Here is a 5523-nt window from a genome sequence, read left to right on the forward strand (position 1 = left end):
TCTGTCTCACCCGATCACTCAAGTTCGATTGGGTTAAAGATATCATGAATGTCGATAAACGCTACACAGACAATACCACTATTGGTACACGATTAACAAATACAATTTGTCAACAAATATCTTCCCAATCAACCAACTTCACAATAAACGCAACAACAGTAGAAATGAAATTAAATCCGAAACACTCAATTACAATCGATGCGAAGTAATGAAAAGCAATATTCATCATTTAATTTCTCAAACCAACGTCTATCATTCAATAGTTTTATGAAAACATTTAATCACAATGGAAACTATATTCATCAAATTATGCTCAAACCATATTAAAGTATCGAATCAAACATGAAACGAAAACATATAATTGAAACACAATACTACCAAATGTCTACAATCGGGCTCATCAATAGTGCGTGAGCTGATGAGGAGAGCAGTGAAGTCAATCTCGATCTCGCCTACGCTGTAACAGACAACCGGGAACTTAGTTGCCGGTGTCGACGGAGGCTGAAGTGGTGAAAACGAAACTAATCATGGTGGAGAGGAAGTAAACGACAGCGATATGATGCGAAGAAGGGGTGAAAACGACCAACGGACAGGCCAAAATACAAACAGTCGCACTCGCGGAATACGTTAGTTTTCCGACAGGTCTTCCGGCAAATGGTGGCGAGAAATGGGATCCGAAGGTACCAATGGAAAGCTCAGGTGATGGGGAGTTCAGATCAGGTCCTGGGGAGATGAAAGGTCACCGAAAATGGGAGAGATGCGGCTGGGAAGGTTAAGAGTTGCGACGACGGGATGGTAGATTTCGATGGTTTCAGCGGCAGTTGAAGCTTGGAATGGATACATCCGGCGTGGGGAAGCTAGATCGACCACCAGGGAAGTGCAACGTCGCCGGAGTTCATCGAAAAATGGCGAAATCATGGTTGGAATGCGAAAAGTCATGGCGGCGCAACACGTGATCGCAGTGGTGACGAGATGAGTGATCGATACAAATGGAAGATGAAAGGTCGCCGGAGGTCGCCGAAAATGGGAGAGGAAGAGTCGCTGGAAAAAAATATGGATGGGTGAATGACGCTCCCTTTTGCGACCCTTCTGGTCTTTCATACACAAAGTGGAAAAATCATTTGGTCCCTGCATGATGAAAAGTGACAAAATCAACCCTTATCAATATGACGTTTACCCCCTAAACAGCATAAATGAGACAAAATCACCCATAATCCATAAACCACAATCTAATATCAACTCATACCCTTTCCAAAATCATTCCAAACATGTTAAATTCATAAAAAAATATTAAGAAGCGATTTTGTGAATAAATTCATAAATCTTTAATTATCTCAATATGATTTCATTTTAATCACACATAGGGTCTTTTTATTAGCAAAATAGAGTCACTTTCATAACTATAACAAGAGGATTAGAATTGGTCTCACGGAATGTACGAGACTCATAGAGAGAAGAAATAGCAGAATAACAATAAAAATTACGAAGACAAACACAAGGTTGAGTTACCCTTATGGAACGATGCATAAGAGGTGGTGGATAGGGGGACACAGAAGGTGACGCAATAGTAGGATTAGTAAGTAGAGTAGGAGTAGGAGTATGATCATCAGATAGAATATGATTCGTAGGAGGCCTTGACTTAGAAACAATCGATGAAACCTCACTAGATGAACCTGCAAGTTAGGAAACAGCTCAACAAAAGGATTAGTGAAATGAGGAATAACATGGGTCAAAACATGAAATTTTGATATAGAATTGAACATGGTGTGTTCCTAAAAAACAAGATGTCTCGAGATATGAAGACGTTTGGAGAGAGGATCCTAACATTTGTAACCCTTATACTCAAGAGAACAACAAAGAAGTGCATGTGGCTCTAACTTAATGCGATCAGAAGGCTAAAGAAGAACAAAACAAGTACAACCAAAATCCTTAAGATAATTGTAGTTAGGAGAAGTACCATAGAGACGCTCATAGGGAGTTTGATTTGCAATCATAGAGGAAGGAACTCAAATAATTATGTAGACAGCTGTGAAAGCAGCTTCACTCCTAAACTTTTCTAAACAATAAGAGGAAATGAGTAAGGCACGAAAAGTATCCAAGATATGTCTATGTTTCCGTTCAGCCCTACCATTTTGCTGAGAAGTACCTGGACAAGAATGCTGAAGAATAGTGCCATGTAATTCAAGAAAATTAAGATTCTTTTTTTCCTTATATTCCATGACATTATTAGTGTGTAAAATTTTAATATTGCAAGAGAATTGAGTTTGAATCATTGTAGCAAAATCATAATAAATCTTAAGCAATTCAGATCTTTGTCGCATAAGATATAATCAAGTGAATCTAGAGTAACCATTCACAAATATGACAAAATAACGAAAACCACCCATAGATTCATTTGGCACAAGACCTTAAACATCAAAATGAATCAAAACAAAAGGGGCGACAAAAACAGAATCACTAATAGAAAAAGGTAAAGCTGATGTTTGGCAAGTTGACAAGACACAAAATCAACAAATTCATCTTTAACCTAGCCTAAACCAGTAGACACCATAGAACAAAGTTTAGAAACTAAAATATGACCAAGATGAGAATGCCAAAGACTCAATGGAGAGGTGTATGTTGTGGAAGCAGCCTGAAGTGCAGGAACATAAAGAGAAGTAAGCTCAAATAAACAACCAACCCTACGACCTTTCCCAAGGATTTGCCCTATCTGAGGATCGTACACACAACAACCAGATTAAGATAAGAGAATATCAAGACCAAGTTCAAAAAGTTGACCAAAAAATAACAGATTAAGGGTAAGTTTTGGAACAAGATATGTGTAAAGCAAAGATAAACAAAAAGTGGAAACACTACCTATATAACTAACAAATATACAAGAAACATCAACAACTATAATAGATGGTAAATGACGGGACGATTTTTTTAACGTAAATAAACCAGGATTAGGATTCATGTGGTTACAACGAGCAGTATAAAAAAACCAAGCAGATTTACCTAGAGTGACATACATGGCAACAGGAGAGCTAGATGTAGATGGATAAGAAACAACCTGACTCAATAATTTTTTAAGACCACGAAAGCTAATGGAAAGTTCAAGGCTTGATTCTAAATCTACAACAGCAACAACAATAGAGCAAGAAGCATCATTATAAGATTGATAAGATTTGAGCTGATTTCCCCATTGATAGTTGTTGCCTGAAGATCTTGGTGACCGAGACTGATGAAATGACTGAATTTCTTGCAATAATTACAAGTCAACTCCTTAGGACGAGTAGGACAATCACGAAGGAAGTGACTAGGTTTCTTATAATAATGACAGGTCAACTGTTTAGGTCTTGAAGTACTAGAAGTAACAGCAAGAAATGAGGCAGATAAGAGAGCCATGATAACATCAACTTGAGGTGTCTTTAGGGTGCTGAACCGAGCTTCCTCTAAAATCATATGAGCAAGAGCTGTATCAATGATAGGTGGTGGAGACAAATACAGTAAATAAGCATGAATATTCTCATAGTTTGGATGGAGACCCATAAGAAAATGAATCAGGCGCATCTTATACCTATGTGTAAGTACAAGTTGAGCATTGTCTTGATTCTAAAGTGTAGGTTCAGATAGAGTCAATTGATCCCAATAGCCAGACATGTTAGCATAATAGTCACAAACCAGTTGTTGAGACTCTTGCTTCATACTAACAAGCACGATACAAACCCGATGTTGGTGAACAAGTTCACTAGTAACATAACGACTACCTAACAAGTCCCAAACATCTTTAGCTAGGTCATAGTTACCAAATTCCTAACAGATATTTGGTGCAAAGGTATTATAGAATCAGGTAATCATCTAATGGTTTCATGCTCCCTTTGTTTGGGTTCTTTGATATCACTAGTAATATAATGCCACAATTTGCAACCTTTCAAGAAACTCTTCATGGCCTTATGCTATTTGACATAATTGGTTCCATTAAAGACAACATCAATAAGCCTGGCAACCTTAGAAGGAGGCACATTAGAATCTATTAACCAGGTGAATCAAACCAACACCATTAGCAAAAAAACACCCAATAAACACAAATACTCCCAAACTGCAAATAATTGCACTGGCCAAAAATCAACCAAACAGCAACTAACAACACCAACAGCAACACAAATTTTAAAACAGCCCTATAAGTTTTCAATCTTACAAACACACTTGCAAATGAAACCCCATAAGTTTGAAAAATTACACATGTCCCTATGATCTGAACTAGTATAAGAAAATCAACAAGATCGGCAACTGATCTAAGGAGATCGATGGCAGAAGGTAACCAAAACTTACAGTCTAACTACACAAGAGGAGGCTCAGATACCAATTTAATTTTTGGTGAAAGGAATTTACTTTATTATCTCTGAAATAGTATACATATATAATGTTTAATAAGAATGATGATCTCACTAACTTGGTGATGTGGGACACAAAAACAACTAGGAAATCTTAGACTATATAGTGGGCTTAAGTCCAAATATAATAATACAATTAACATGGCTTACCAAATATAACAATACAATTAACATTCTAAGCTGATGGAATTGTGATACAGTTGAATTTACCAAAGAGATATAATTGAATTTAAGAAAAAAAAAAAAATACAGATGATAAAAGCTTTACGAAGATAAAGGGGTGGTCTTTTTAAAGAGTGGTGTTATTTAAACCCCTCTCAATAATTTTCTAAGCCGTAATAATAATTTTTCAAAAGATTTTTTATTTTTTAAACTTGTATTTACCAAAAAGGGCATTAAATCTTTTAGTTTATCTCAACTATTAAAAAAACTCTTTTATTTCATAAAAACACTAAACTTTCCTTACAAGTTTGGAATTATTTTTTCAAGATTAATAGTTTTTTGAAGGGATGGAAGATGATTTCGATCAATGAATGACAGTATTCGAGAAAAAGTAAGTTTTGATTAATTTTTTGTATAAATTTCCTTAGTTTGATTTTTGGCATCTCTCATTTCTTGGTGAAAAAAGAGAAATATGAAAAAGTTTTATACCAAACAAGCTCTCATCACCTTCTTCCTACAACAAGGGTTAGCTGCTTGTTAGTTTTAAAAAAATCAATAGAACAGTTCATTAACGTGGTGGAGGGTATTTAGAATAAAAAAATTGTTCATAGATTTCAAAGAGCAAATATACTGCTATTGCATGAATACTGTGAGAATTAAGAGATAAGAAAAAAAATAAAGACTAGAATTCAACGTAAGGTTTATAAAGAGATTTTGGAAGAAAATTTAGAAAGGGTAGTCTTGGAATGAAATATAATGGCTCCGTTTGGTTCATTATTCTAATAGTTTTTAAAATAATCTTTTGAAAAAAGTTAAATTGGGCGGGTATTACGATGTAGGATTTGGAAATTAACAAAAATATCTCATATGTTTGTTTATTTACTAAACACCCCTATAATAAAATATTAAAAGTTAACAAAAATACCCCTAACCCACCCATTAAATACGGACAGCCGGCCACCACCGTCGGAGGGTGGTCGAAGTA

The sequence above is a fragment of the Pistacia vera genome, unplaced genomic scaffold, assembly GCF_008641045.1.
Source record: "Pistacia vera cultivar Batoury unplaced genomic scaffold, PisVer_v2 Contig359, whole genome shotgun sequence".
Lineage (NCBI taxonomy): Eukaryota > Viridiplantae > Streptophyta > Magnoliopsida > Sapindales > Anacardiaceae > Pistacia > Pistacia vera.